Raw genomic sequence first — 14,807 nt, 5'->3', positions numbered from 1 at the left:
CGTCGGGACGTGCGTTGGACTCTACGTCTGTAGTTAGCTAACTTTCGGCTCTACGTCGGGACGTGCGTTGTGCTCTACGTCGGGACGTGCGTTGGGCTCTACGTCGGGACGTGCGTTGGGCTCTACGTCGGGACGTGCGTTGGGCTCTACGTCTGTAGTTAGCTAACTTTCAGCTCTACGTCGGGACGTGCGTTGGGCGCTACGTCGGGACGTGCGTTGGGCGCTACGTCGGGACGTGCGTTGGGCTCTACGTCGGGACGTGCGTTGGGCTCTACGTCGGGACGTGCGTTGGGCTCTACGTCGGGACGTGCGTTGGGCTCTACGTCGGGATTTAGCTTACTTTCAGCTCTACGTCGGGACGTGCGTTGGGCTCTACGTCGGGATTTAGCTTACTTTCAGCTCTACGTCGGGACGTGCGTTGGGCTCTACGTCGGGACGTGCGTTGGGCTCTATGTCGGGACGTGCGTTGGGCTCTACGTCGGGACGTGCGTTGGGCTCTACGTCTGTAGTTAGCCAACTTTCAGCTCTACGTCGGGACGTGCGTTGGGCTCTACGTCGGGACGTGCGTTGGGCTCTACGTCGGGACGTGCGTTGGGCTCTACGTCGGGACGTGCGTTGGGCTCTACGTCGGGACGTGCGTTGGGCTCTACATTGGGATTTAGCTTACTTTCAGCTCTACGTCGGGACGTGCGTTTGCCTCTACGTCGGGATTTAGCTTAGTTTCAACTCTACGTCGGGACGTGCGTTGTGCTCTACGTCGGGACGTGCGTTGTGCTCTACGTCGGGACGTGCGTTGGGCGCTACGTCGGGACGTGCGTTGGGATCTACGTCGGGACGTGTGTTGAGCTCTACGTCTGTAGTTAGCTAACTTTCAGCTCTACGTCGGGACGTGCGTTGAGCTCTACGTCTGTAGTTAGCTAACTTTCAGCTCTACGTCGGGACGCGCGTTGGGCTCTACGTCGGGACGTGCGTTGAGATCTACGTCGGGACGTGCGTTGGGATCTACGTCGGGACGTGCGTTGGGATCTACGTCGGGACGTGTGTTGAGCTCTACGTCTGTAGTTAGCTAACTTTCAGCTCTACGTCGGGACGCGCGTTGGGCTCTACGTCGGGACGTGCGTTGGGCGCTACGTCGGGATTTAGCTTACTTTCAGCTCTACGTCGGGACGTGCGTTGGGCGCTACGTCGGGACGTGCGTTGGGCTCTACGTCGGGACGTGCGTTGGCCTCTACGTCGGGATTTAGCTTACTTTCAGCTCTTCGTCGGGACGTGCGTTGGGCTCTACGTCGGGACGTGCGTTGGGCTCTACGTCGGGACGTGTGTTGAGCTCTACGTCTGTAGTTAGCTAACTTTCAGCTCTACGTCGGTACGTGCATTGGGCTCTACGTCTGTAGTTAGCTAACTTTCAGCTCTACGTCGGGACGTGCATTGGGCTCTACGTCTGTAGTTAGCTAACTTTCAGCTCTACGTCGGGACGTGCGTTGGGCGCTACGTCGGGACGTGCGTTGGGCTCTACGTCGGGACGTGCGTTGGGCTCTACGTCGGGACGTGCGTTGGGCTCTACGTCGGGACGTGCGTTCGGCTCTACGTCGGGACGTGCGTTGGGCTCTACGTTGGGACGTGCGTTGGGCTCTACGTCGGGATTTAGCTTACTTTCAGCTCTACGTCGGGACGTGCGTTGGGCTCTACGTCGGGACGTGCGTTGGCCTCTACGTCGGGACGTGCGTTGGGCTCTACGTCGGGACGTGCGTTGGCCTCTACGTCGGGATTTAGCTTACTTTCAGCTCTACGTCGGGACGTGCGTTGGGCTCTACGTCGGGACGTGCGTTGGGCTCTACGTCGGGACGTGCGTTGGGCTCTACGTCGGGACGCGCGTTGGGCTGTACGTCTGTAGTTAGCTTACTTTCAGCTCTACGTCGGGACGCGAGTTGGGCTCTACGTCTGTAGTTAGCTAATTTTCAGCTCTACGTCGGGACGTGCGTTGGGCTCTACGTCTGTAGTTAGCTAACTTTCTGTTCTACGTCGGGACGTGCGTTGGGCTCTACGTCTGTAGTTAGCTAACTTTCAGCTCTACGTCCGGACGCGCGTTGGGCTCTGCGTCGGGACGCGCGTTGGGCTCTACGTCTGTAGTTAGCTAACTTTCAGCTCTACGTCGGGACGTGCGGTGGGCTCTACGTCGGGACGTGCGTTGGGCGCTACGTCGGGATTTAGCTTACTTTCAGCTCTACGTCGGGACGTGCGTTGGGCGCTACGTCGGGACGTGCGTTGGGCGCTACGTCGGGACGTGCGTTGGGCGCTACGTCGGGATTTAGCTTACTTTCAGCTCTATGTCGGGACGTGCGTTGGGCTCTACGTCGGGACGTGCGTTGGGCTCTACGTCGGGACGTGCGTTGGGCTCTACGTCTGTAGTTAGCTAACTTTCGGCTCTACGTTGGGACGTGCGTTGGGCTCTACGTCTGTAGTTAGCTAACTTTCGGCTCTACGTCGGGACGTGCGTTGGACTCTACGTCTGTAGTTAGCTAACTTTCGGCTCTACGTCGGGACGTGCGTTGTGCTCTACGTCGGGACGTGCGTTGGGCTCTACGTCGGGACGTGCGTTGGGCTCTACGTTGGGATTTAGCTTACTTTCAGCTCTACGTCGGGACGTGCGTTGGGCTCTACGTCGGGACGTGCGTTGGGCTCTACGTCGGGACGTGCGTTGGGCTCTACGTCGGGACGTGCGTTGGGCTCTACGTCGGGACGTGCGTTGGGCTCTACGTCGGGACGTGCGTTGGGCTCTACGTCTGTAGTTAGCTAACTTTCAGCTCTACGTCGGGACGTGCGTTGGGCGCTACGTCGGGACGTGCGTTGGGCTCTACGTCGGGACGTGCGTTGGGCTCTACGTCGGGACGTGCGTTGGGCTCTACGTCGGGACGTGCGTTGGGCTCTACGTCGGGACGTGCGTTGGGCTCTACGTCGGGATTTAGCTTACTTTCAGCTCTACGTCGGGACGTGCGTTGGGCTCTACGTCGGGATTTAGCTTACTTTCAGCTCTACGTCGGGACGTGCGTTGGGCTCTACGTCGGGATTTAGCTTACTTTCAGCTCTACGTCGGGACGTGCGTTGGGCTCTACGTCGGGATTTAGCTTACTTTCAGCTCTACGTCGGGACGTGCGTTGGGCTCTACGTCGGGACGTGCGTTGGGCTCTACGTCGGGACGTGCGTTGGGCTCTACGTCGGGACGTGCGTTGGGCTCTACGTCTGTAGTTAGCTAACCTTCAGCTCTGCATCGGGACGTGCGTTGGGCTCTACGTCGGGACGTGCGTTGGGCTCTACGTGTGTAGTTAGCCAACTTTCAGCTGTACGTCGGGACGTGCGTTGGGCTCTGCGTCGGGACGTGCGTTGGGCTCTACGTCGGGACGTGCGTTGGGCTCTACGTCGGGACGTGCGTTGGGCTCTACGTCTGTAGTTAGCTAACTTTCAGCTCTACGTCGGGACGTGCGTTGGGCTCTACGTCTTTATTTAGCTAACTTTCAGCTCTACGTCGGGACGTGCGTTGGGCTCTACGTCGGGACGTGCGTTGGGCTCTACGTCGGGACGTGCGTTGGGCTCTACGTCGGGACGTGCGTTGGGCGCTACGTCGGGACGTGCGTTGGGCGCTACGTCGGGATTTAGCTTACTTTCAGCTCTACGTCGGGACGTGCGTTGGGCGCTACGTCGGGACGTGCGTTGGGCTCTACGTCGGGATTTAGCTTACTTTAAGCTCTACGTCGGGACGTGCGTTGGCCTCTACGTCGGGACGTGCGTTGGCCTCTACGTCGGGACGTGCGTTGGGCTCTACGTCGGGACGTGCGTTGGCCTCTACGTCGGGATTTAGCTTACTTTCAGATCTACGTCGGGACGAGCGTTGGCCTCTACGTCGGTACGTGCGTTGGGCTCTACGTCGGGATTTAGCTTACTTTCAGCTCTACGTCGGGACGTGCGTTGGGCTCTACGTTGGGATTTAGCTTACTTTCAGCTCTACGTCGGGACGTGCGTTGGGCTCTACGTCGGGACGTGCGTTGGGCTCTACGTCGGGACGTGCGTTGGGCTCTACGTCGGGACGTGCGTTGGGCTCTACGTCGGGACGTGCGTTGGGCTCTACGTCTGTAGTTAGCTAACTTTCAGCTCTACGTCGGGACGTGCGTTGGTCGCTACGTCGGGACGTGCGTTGGTCGCTACGTCGGGACGTACGTTGGGCTCTACGTCGGGACGTGCGTTGGGCTCTACGTCGGGATTTAGCTTACTTTCAGCTCTACGTCGGGACGTGCGTTGGGCTCTACGTCGGGACGTGCGTTGGGCTCTACATCTGTAGTTAGCTAACTTTCAGCTCTACTTCGGGACGTGCGTTGGGCTCTACGTCTGTAGTTAGCTAACTTTCAGCTCTACTTCGGGATGTGCGTTGGGCTCTACGTCTGTAGTTAGCTAACTTTCAGCTCTACGTCGGGACGTGCGTTGGGCTCTACGTCGGGACGTGCGTTGGGCTCTACGTCGGGACGTGCGTTGGGCTCTACGTCGGGACGTGCGTTGGGCTCTACGTCGGGACGTGCGTTGGGCTCTACGTCGGGATTTAGCTTACTTTCAGCTCTACGTCGGGACGTGCGTTGGGCTCTACGTCGGGACGTGCGTTGGGCTCTACGTCGGGACGTGCGTTGGGCTCTACGTCGGGACGTCCGTTGGGCTCTACGTCGGGACGTGCGTTGGGCTCTACGTCTGTAGTTAGGTAACTTTCAGCTCTACGTCGGGACGTGCGTTGGGCGCTACGTCGGGACGTGCGTTGGGCGCTACGTCGGGACGTGCGTTGGGCGCTACGTCGGGACGTGCGTTGGGCGCTACATCGGGATTTAGCTTACTTTCAGCTCTACGTCGGGACGTGCGTTGGGCTCTACGTCGGGACGTGCGTTGGGCTCTACGTCGGGACGTGCGTTGGGCTCTACGTCGGGACGTGCGTTGGGCTCTACGTCGGGACGTGCGGTGGGCTCTACGTCGGGACGTGCGGTGGGCTCTACGTCGGGACGTGCGGTGGGCTCTACGTCTGTAGTTAGCTAACCTTCAGCTCTACATCGGGACGTGCGTTGGGCTCTACGTCGGGACGTGCGTTGGGCTCTACGTCGGGACGTGCGTTGGGCTCTACGTCGGGACGTGCGTTGGGCTCTACGTCGGGTTTTAGCTTACTTTTAGCTCTACGTCGGGACGTGCGTTGGCCTCTACGTCGGGATTTAGCTTACTTTCAGCTCTTCGTCGGGACGTGCGTTGGGCTCTACGTCGGGACGTGCGTTGGGCTCTACGTCGGGACGTGTGTTGAGCTCTACGTCTGTAGTTAGCTAACTTTCAGCTCTATGTCGGTACGTGCATTGGGCTCTACGTCTGTAGTTAGCTAACTTTCAGCTCTACGTCGGGACGTGCATTGTGCTCTACGTCTGTAGTTAGCTAAATTTCAGCTCTACGTCGGGACGTGCGTTGGGCGCTACGTCGGGACGTGCGTTGGGCTCTACGTCGGGACGTGCGTTGGGCTCTACGTCGGGACGTGCGTTGGGCTCTACGTCGGGACGTGCGTTGGGCTCTACGTCGGGACGTGCGTTGGGATCTACGTTGGGACGTGCGTTGGGCTCTACGTCGGGATTTAGCTTACTTTCAGCTCTATGTTGGGTCGTGCTTTGGGCTCTACGTCGGGACGTGCGTTGGCCTCTACGTCGGGACGTGCGTTGGGCTCTACGTCGGGACGTGCGTTGGCCTCTACGTCGGGATTTAGCTTACTTTCAGCTCTACGTCGGGACGTGCGTTGGGCTCTACGTCGGGACGTGCGTTGGGCTCTACGTCGGGACGTGCGTTGGGCTCTACGTCGGGACGTGCGTTGGGCTCTACGTCGGGATTTAGCTTACTTTCAGCTCTACGTCGGGACGTGCGTTGGGCTCTACGTCGGGACGTGCGTTGGCCTCTACGTCGGGACGTGCGTTGGCCTCTACGTCGGGACGTGCGTTGGCCTCTACGTCGGGATTTAGCTTATTTTCAGCTCTACGTCGGGACGTGCGTTGGGCTCTACGTCGGGACGTGCGTTGGGCTCTACGTCGGGACGCGCGTTGGGCTGTACGTCTGTATTTAGCTTACTTTCAGCTCTACGTCGGGATGCGAGTTGGGCTCTACGTCTGTAGTTAGCTAATTTTCAGCTCTACGTCGGGACGTGCGTTGGGCTCTACGTCTGTAGTTAACTAACTTTCAGCTCTACGTCGGGACGTGCGTTGGGCTCTACGTCGGGACGTGCGTTGGGCTCTACGTCGGGACGTGCGTTGGGCTCTACGTCGGGATTTAGCTTACTTTCAGCTCTACTTCGGGACGTGCGTTTGCCTCTACGTCGGGATTTAGCTTACTTTCAGCTCTACGTCGGGACGTGCGTTGGGCTCTACGTCGGGATTTAGCTTACTTTCAGCTCTACGTCGGGACGTGCGTTGGGCTCTACGTCGGGACGTGCGTTGGGCTCTACGTCGGGACGTGCGTTGGGCTCTACGTCTGTAGTTAGCTAACCTTCAGCTCTGCATCGGGACGTGCGTTGGGCTCTACGTCGGGACGTGCGTTGGGCTCTACGTGTGTAGTTAGCCAACTTTCAGCTGTACGTCGGGACGTGCGTTGGGCTCTACGTCGGGACGTGCGTTGGGCTCTACGTCGGGACGTGCGTTGGGCTCTACGTCGGGACGTGCGTTGGGCTCTACGTCTGTAGTTAGCTAACTTTCAGCTCTACCTCGGGACGTGCGTTGGGCTCTACGTCTGTATTTAGCTAACTTTCAGCTCTACGTCGGGACGTGCGTTGGGCTCTACGTCGGGACGTGCGTTGGGCTCTACGTCGGGACGTGCGTTGGGCTCTACGTCGGGACGTGCGTTGGGCGCTACGTCGGGACGTGCGTTGGGCGCTACGTCGGGACGTGCGTTGGGCGCTACGTCGGGAGGTGCGTTGGGCGCTACGTCGGGATTTAGGTTACTTTCAGCTCTACGTCGGGACGTGCGTTGGGCTCTACGTCGGGATTTAGCTTACTTTAAGCTCTACGTCGGGACGTGCGTTGGCCTCTACGTCGGGACGTGCGTTGGCCTCTACGTCGGGACGTGCGTTGGGCTCTACGTCGGGACGTGCGTTGGCCTCTACGTCGGGATTTAGCTTACTTTCAGATCTACGTCGGGACGTGCGTTGGCCTCTACGTCGGTACGTGCGTTGGCCTCTACGTCGGGATTTAGCTTACTTTCAGCTCTACGTCGGGACGTGCGTTGGGCTCTACGTTGGGATTTAGCTTACTTTCAGCTCTTCGTCGGGACGTGCGTTGGGCTCTACGTCGGGACGTGCGTTGGGCTCTACGTCGGGACGTGCGTTGGGCTCTACGTCGGGACGTGCGTTGGGCTCTACGTCGGGACGTGCGTTGGGCTCTACGTCGGGACGTGCGTTGGGCTCTACGTCTGTAGTTAGCTAACTTTCAGCTCTACGTCGGGACGTGCGTTGGTCGCTACGTCGGGACGTGCGTTGGTCGCTACGTCGGGACGTGCGTTGGGCGCTACGTCGGGACGTGCGTTGGGTTCTACGTCGGGACGTGCGTTGGGCTCTACGTCGGGATTTAGCTTACTTTCAGCTCTACGTCGGGACGTGCGTTGGGCTCTACGTCGGGAGGTGCGTTGGGCTCTACATCTGTAGTTAGCTAACTTTCAGCTCTACTTCGGGACGTGCGTTGGGCTCTACGTCTGTAGTTAGCTAACTTTCAGCTCTACTTCGGGATGTGCGTTGGGCTCTACGTCTGTAGTTAGCTAACTTTCAGCTCTACGTCGGGACGTGCGTTGGGCTCTACGTCGGGACGTGCGTTGGGCTCTACGTCGGGACGTGCGGTGGGCTCTACGTCGGGACGTGCGGTGGGCTCTACGTCGGGACGTGCGGTGGGCTCTACGTCGGGCCGTGCGTTGGGCTCTACGTCGGGATTTAGCTTACTTTCAGCTCTACGTCGGGACGTGCGTTGGGCTCTACGTCGGGACGTGCGTTGGGCTCTACGTCGGGACGTGCGTTGGGCTCTACGTCTGTAGTTAGCTAACTTTCAGCTCTACCTCGGGACGTGCGTTGGGCGCTACGTCGGGACGTGCGTTGGGCGCTACGTCGGGACGTGCGTTGGGCGCTACGTCGGGACGTGCGTTGGGCGCTACGTCGGGACGTGCGTGGGCGCTACGTCGGGATTTAGCTTACTTTCAGCTCTACGTCGGGACGTGCGTTGGGCTCTACGTCGGGACGTGCGTTGGGCTCTACGTCGGGACGTGCGGTGGGCTCTACGTCGGGACGTGCGGTGGGCTCTACGTCGGGACGTGCGGTGGGCTCTACGTCGGGACGTGCGGTGGGCTCTACGTCTGTAGTTAGCTAACCTTCAGCTCTACATCGGGACGTGCGTTGGGCTCTACGTCGGGACGTGCGTTGGGCTCTACGTCGGGACGTGCGTTGGGCTCTACGTCGGGTTTTAGCTTACTTTTAGCTCTACGTCGGGACGTGCGTTGGCCTCTACGTCGGGATTTAGCTTACTTTCAGCTCTTCGTCGGGACGTGCGTTGGGCTCTACGTCGGGACGTGCGTTGGGCTCTACGTCGGGACGTGTGTTGAGCTCTACGTCTGTAGTTAGCTAACTTTCAGCTCTACGTCGGTACGTGCATTGGGCTCTACGTCTGTAGTTAGCTAACTTTCAGCTCTACGTCGGGACGTGCATTGTGCTCTACGTCTGTAGTTAGCTAACTTTCAGCTCTACGTCGGGACGTGCGTTGGGCGCTACGTCGGGACGTGCGTTGGGCGCTACGTCGGGACGTGCGTTGGGCTCTACGTCGGGACGTGCGTTGGGCTCTACGTCGGGACGTGCGTTGGGCTCTACGTCGGGACGTGCGTTGGGCTCTACGTCGGGACGTGCGTTGGACTCTACGTCGGGACGTGCGTTGGGATCTACGTTGGGACGTGCGTTGGGCTCTACGTCGGGATTTAGCTTACTTTCAGCTCTATGTTGGGTCGTGCTTTGGGCTCTACGTCGGGACGTGCGTTGGCCTCTACGTCGGGACGTGCGTTGGCCTCTACGTCGGGACGTGCGTTGGGCTCTACGTCGGGACGTGCGTTGGCCTCTACGTCGGGATTTAGCTTACTTTCAGCTCTACGTCGGGACGTGCGTTGGGCTCTACGTCGGGACGTGCGTTGGGCTCTACGTCGGGACGTGCGTTGGGCTCTACGTCGGGACGTGCGTTGGGCTCTACGTCGGGATTTAGCTTACTTTCAGCTCTACGTCGGGACGTGCGTTGGGCTCTACGTCGGGACGTGCGTTGGCCTCTACGTCGGGACGTGCGTTGGGCTCTACGTCGGGACGTGCGTTGGCCTCTACGTCGGGATTTAGCTTATTTTCAGCTCTACGTCGGGACGTTCGTTGGGCTCTACGTCGGGACGTGCGTTGGGCTCTACGTCGGGACGTGCGTTGGGCTCTACGTCGGGACGTGCGTTGGGCTCTACGTCGGGACGCGCGTTGGGCTGTACGTCTGTAGTTAGCTTACTTTCAGCTCTACGTCGGGACGCGAGTTGGGCTCTACGTCTGTAGTTAGCTAATTTTCAGCTCTACGTCGGGACGTGCGTTGGGCTCTACGTCTGTAGTTAACTAACTTTCAGCTCTACGTCGGGACGTGCGTTGGGCTCTACGTCTGTAGTTAGCTAACTTTCAGCTCTACGTCCGGACGCGCGTTGGGCTCTACGTCGGGACGCGCGTTGGGCTCTACGTCTGTAGTTAGCTAACTTTCAGCTCTACGTCGGGACGCGCGTTGGGCTCTACGTCTGTAGTTAGCTAACTTTCAGCTCTACGTCGGGACGCGCGTTGGGCTCTACGTCGGGACGTGCGTTGGGCGCTACGTCGGGATTTAGCTTACTTTCAGCTCTACGTCGGGACGTGCGTTGGGCGCTACGTCGGGACGTGCGTTGGGCGCTACGTCGGGACGTGCGTTGGGCGCTACGTCGGGATTTAGCTTACTTTCAGCTCTATGTCGGGACGTGCGTTGGGCTCTACGTCAGGACGTGCGTTGGGCTCTACGTCGGGACGTGCGTTGGGCTTTACGTCTGTAGTTAGCTAACTTTCGGCTCTACGTCGGGACGTGCGTTGGACTCTACGTCTGTAGTTAGCTAACTTTCGGCTCTACGTCGGGACGTGCGTTGGGCTCTACGTCGGGACGTGCGTTGGGCTCTACGTCGGGACGTGCGTTGGGCTCTACGTCGGGACGTGCGTTGGGCTCTACGTCGGGACGTGCGTTGGGCTCTACGTTTGTAGTTAGCTAACTTTCAGCTCAACGTCGGGACGTGCGTTGGGCTCTACGTCTGTATTTAGCTAACTTTCAGCTCTACGTCGGGACGTGCGTTGGGCTCTACGTCGGGACGTGCGTTGGGCTCTACGTCGGGACGTGCGTTGGGCGCTACGCCGGGACGTGCGTTGGGCGCTACGTCGGGATTTAGGTTACTTTCAGCTCTACGTCGGGACGTGCGTTGGGCTCTACGTCGGGACGTGCGTTGGGCTCTACGTCGGGATTTAGCTTACTTTAAGCTCTACGTCGGGATGTGCGTTGGCCTCTACGTCGGGATGTGCGTTGGCCTCTACGTCGGGACGTGCGTTGGGCTCTACGTCGGGACGTGCGTTGGCCTCTACGTCGGGATTTAGCTTACTTTCAGATCTACGTCGGGACGTGCGTTGGCCTCTACGTCGGTACGTGCGTTGGCCTCTACGTCGGGATTTAGCTTACTTTCAGCTCTACGTCGGGACGTGCGTTGGGCTCTACGTTGGGATTTAGCTTACTTTCGGCTCTACGTCGGGACGTGCGTTGGGCTCTACGTCGGGACGTGCGTTGGGCTCTACGTCGGGACGTGCGTTGGGCTCTACGTCTGTAGTTAGCTAACCTTCAGCTCTACATCGGGGCGTGCGTTGGGCTCTACGTCGGGACGTGCGTTGGGCTCTACGTCGGGACGTGCGTTGGGCTCTACGTCGGGACGTGCGTTGGGCTCTACGTCTGTAGTTAGCCAACTTTCAGCTCTACGTCGGGACGTGCGTTGGGCTCTACGTCGGGACGTGCGTTGGGCTCTACGTCGGACGTGCGTTGGGCTCTACATTGTGATTTAGCTTACTTTCAGCTCTACGTCGGGACGTGCGTTGGCCTCTACGTCGGGATTTAGCTTAGTTTCAACTCTACGTCGGGACGTGCGTTGTGCTCTACGTCGGGACGTGCGTTGGGCTCTACGTCGGGACGTGCGTTGGGATCTACGTCGGGACGTGTGTTGAGCTCTACGTCTGTAGTTAGCTAACTTTCAGCTCTACGTCGGGACGTGCGTTGAGCTCTACGTCTGTAGTTAGCTAACTTTCAGCTCTACGTCGGGACGCGCGTTGGGCTCTACGTCGGGACGTGCGTTGGGATCTACGTCGGGACGTGTGTTGAGCTCTACGTCTGTAGTTAGCTAACTTTCAGCTCTACGTCGGGACGCGCGTTGGGCTCTACGTCTGTAGTTAGCTAACTTTCAGCTCTACGTCGGGACGCGCGTTGGGCTCTACGTCGGGACGTGCGTTGGGCGCTACGTCGGGATTTAGCTTACTTTCAGCTCTACGTCGGGACGTGCGTTGGCCTCTACGTCGGGATTTAGCTTACTTTCAGCTCTACGTCGGGATGTGCGTTGGGCTCTACGTCGGGACGTGCGCTGGCCTCTACGTCGGGACGTGCGCTGGCCTCTACGTCGGGACGTGCGCTGGCCTCTACGTCGGGACGTGCGCTGGCCTCTACGTCGGGACGTGCGCTGGCCTCTACGTCGGGACGTGCGTTGGCCTCTACGTCGGGATTTAGCTTACTTTCAGCTCTACGTCGGGACGTGCGTTGGCCTCTACGTCGGGACGTGCGTTGGCCTCTACGTCGGGATTTAGCTTACTTTTAGCTCTAAGTCGGGACGTGCGTTGGCCTCTAAGTCGGGACGTCTGTTGGGCTCTACGTCGGGACGTCTGTTGGGCTCTACGTCGGGACGTCTGTTGTCCTCTACGTCGGGACGTGCGTTGGCCTCTACGTCGGGATTTAACTTTCAACTCTACGTCGGGACGTGCGTTGGGCGCTACGTCGGGATGTGCGTTGGGCTCTACGTCGGGACGAGCGTTGGGCTCTACGTCGGGCTCTACGTCGGGACGTGCGTTGGGCTCTACGTCGGGACGTGCGTTGGGCTTACGTCGGGCTCTACGTCGGGACGTGCGTTGGGCTCTACGTCTGTAGTTAGCTAACTTTCTGCTCTACGTCGGGACGTGCGTTGGGCTCTACGTCTGTAGTTAGCTAACTTTCAGCTCTACGTCGGGACGTGCGTTGGGCGCTACGTCGGGACGTGCGTTGGGCTCTACGTCGGGACGTGCGTTGGGCTCTACGTCGGAATTTAGCTTAATTTCAGCTCTACGTCGGGACGTGCGTTGGCCTCTACTTCGGGACGTGCGTTGGCCTCTACGTCGGGACGTGCGTTGGCCTCTACGTCGGGACGTGCGTTGGCCTCTACGTCGGGATTTAGCTTACTTTCAGCTCTACGTCGGGACGTGCGTTGGGCTCTACGTCGGGACGTGCGTTGGGCTCTACGTCGGGATTTAGCTTACTTTCAGCTCTACGTCGGGACGTGCGTTGGCCTCTACGTCGGGACGTGCGTTGGCCTCTACGTCGGGACGTGCGTTGGCTTCTACGTCGGGATTTAACTTACTTTCAGCTCTACGTCGGGACGTGCGTTGGGCGCTACGTCGGGACGTGCGTTGGGCTCTACGTCGGGATTTAACTTACTTTCAGCTCTACGTCGGGACGTGCGTTGGGCTCTACGTCGGGACGTGCGTTGGGCTCTACGTCGGGACGTGCGTTGGGCTCTACATTGTGATTTAGCTTACTTTCAGCTCTACGTCGGGACGTGCGTTGGCCTCTACGTCGGGATTTAGCTTAGTTTCAACTCTACGTCGGGACGTGCGTTGGGCTCTACGTCGGGACGTGCGTTGGGCTCTACGTCGGGACGTGCGTTGGGATCTACGTCGGGACGTGTGTTGAGCTCTACGTCTGTAGTTAGCTAACTTTCAGCTCTACGTCGGGACGTGCGTTGAGCTCTACGTCTGTAGTTAGCTAACTTTCAGCTCTACGTCGGGACGCGCGTTGGGCTCTACGTCGGGACGTGCGTTGGGATCTACGTCGGGACGTGTGTTGAGCTCTATGTCTGTAGTTAGCTAACTTTCAGCTCTACGTCGGGACGCGCGTTGGGCTCTACGTCTGTAGTTAGCTAACTTTCAGCTCTACGTCGGGACGCGCGTTGGGCTCTACGTCGGGACGTGCGTTGGGCGCTACGTCGGGATTTAGCTTACTTTCAGCTCTACGTCGGGACGTGCGTTGGGCGCTACGTCGGGACGTGCGTTGGGCTCTACGTCGGGAGGTGCGTTGGCCTCTACGTCGGGATTTAGCTTACTTTCAGCTCTACGTCGGGATGTGCGTTGGGCTCTACGTCGGGACGTGCGCTGGCCTTACGTCGGGACGTGTGCTGGCCTCTACATCGGGACGTGCGCTGGCCTCTACGTCGGGACGTGCGTTGGCCTCTACGTCGGGATTTAGCTTACTTTCAGCTCTACGTCGGGACGTGCGTTGGCCTCTACGTCGGGACGTGCGTTGGCCTCTACGTCGGGATTTAGCTTACTTTTAGCTCTAAGTCGGGACGTGCGTTGGCCTCTAAGTCGGGACGTCTGTTGGGCTCTACGTCGGGACGTCTGTTGGGCTCTACGTCGGGACGTCTGTTGTCCTCTACGTCGGGACGTGCGTTGGCCTCTACGTCGGGATTTAACTTTCAACTCTACGTCGGGACGTGCGTTGGGCGCTACGTCGGGACGTGCGTTGGGCTCTACGTCGGGACGTGCGTTGGGCTCTACGTCGGGCTCTACGTCGGGACGTGCGTTGGGCTCTACGTCGGGACGTGCGTTGGGCTCTACGTCGGGCTCTACGTCGGGACGTGCGTTGGGCTCTACGTCTGTAGTTAGCTAACTTTCTGTTCTACGTCGGGACGTGCGTTGGGCTCTACGTCTGTAGTTAGCTAACTTTCAGCTCTACGTCGGGACGTGCGTTGGGCGCTACGTCGGGACGTGCGTTGGGCTCTACGTCGGGACGTGCGTTGGGCTCTACGTCGGAATTTAGCTTAATTTCAGCTCTACGTCGGGACGTGCGTTGGCCTCTACTTCGGGACGTGCGTTGGCCTCTACGTCGGGACGTGCGTTGGCCTCTACGTCGGGACGTGCGTTGGCCTCTACGTCGGGACGTGCGTTGGCCTCTACGTCGGGATTTAGCTTACTTTCAGCTCTACGTCGGGACGTGCGTTGGGCTCTACGTCGGGACGTGCGTTGGGCTCTACGTCGGGATTTAGCTTACTTTCAGCTCTACGTCGGGACGTGCGTTGGCCTCTACGTCGGGACGTGCGTTGGCCTCTACGTCGGGACGTGCGTTGGCCTCTACGTCGGGATTTAACTTACTTTCAGCTCTACGTCGGGACGTGCGTTGGGCGCTACATCGGGACGTGCGTTGGGCTCTACGTCGGGATTTAACTTACTTTCAGCTCTACGTCGGGACGTGCGTTGGGCTCTACGTCGGGACGTGCGTTGTCCTCTACGTCGGGACGTGCGTTGGCCTCTACGTCGGAACATGCGTTGGCCTCTAAGTCGGGACGTGCGTTGGCCTCTACGTCGGGACGTGCGTTGGCCTCTACATCGGGATTTAGCTTACTTTCAGCTCTACGTCGGGACG

Source organism: Leptosomus discolor, chromosome 21 (assembly GCF_034619465.1).
Source record: "Leptosomus discolor isolate bLepDis1 chromosome 21, bLepDis1.hap2, whole genome shotgun sequence".
Lineage (NCBI taxonomy): Eukaryota > Metazoa > Chordata > Aves > Leptosomiformes > Leptosomidae > Leptosomus > Leptosomus discolor.
This window is presented reverse-complemented; position numbering follows the sequence as displayed.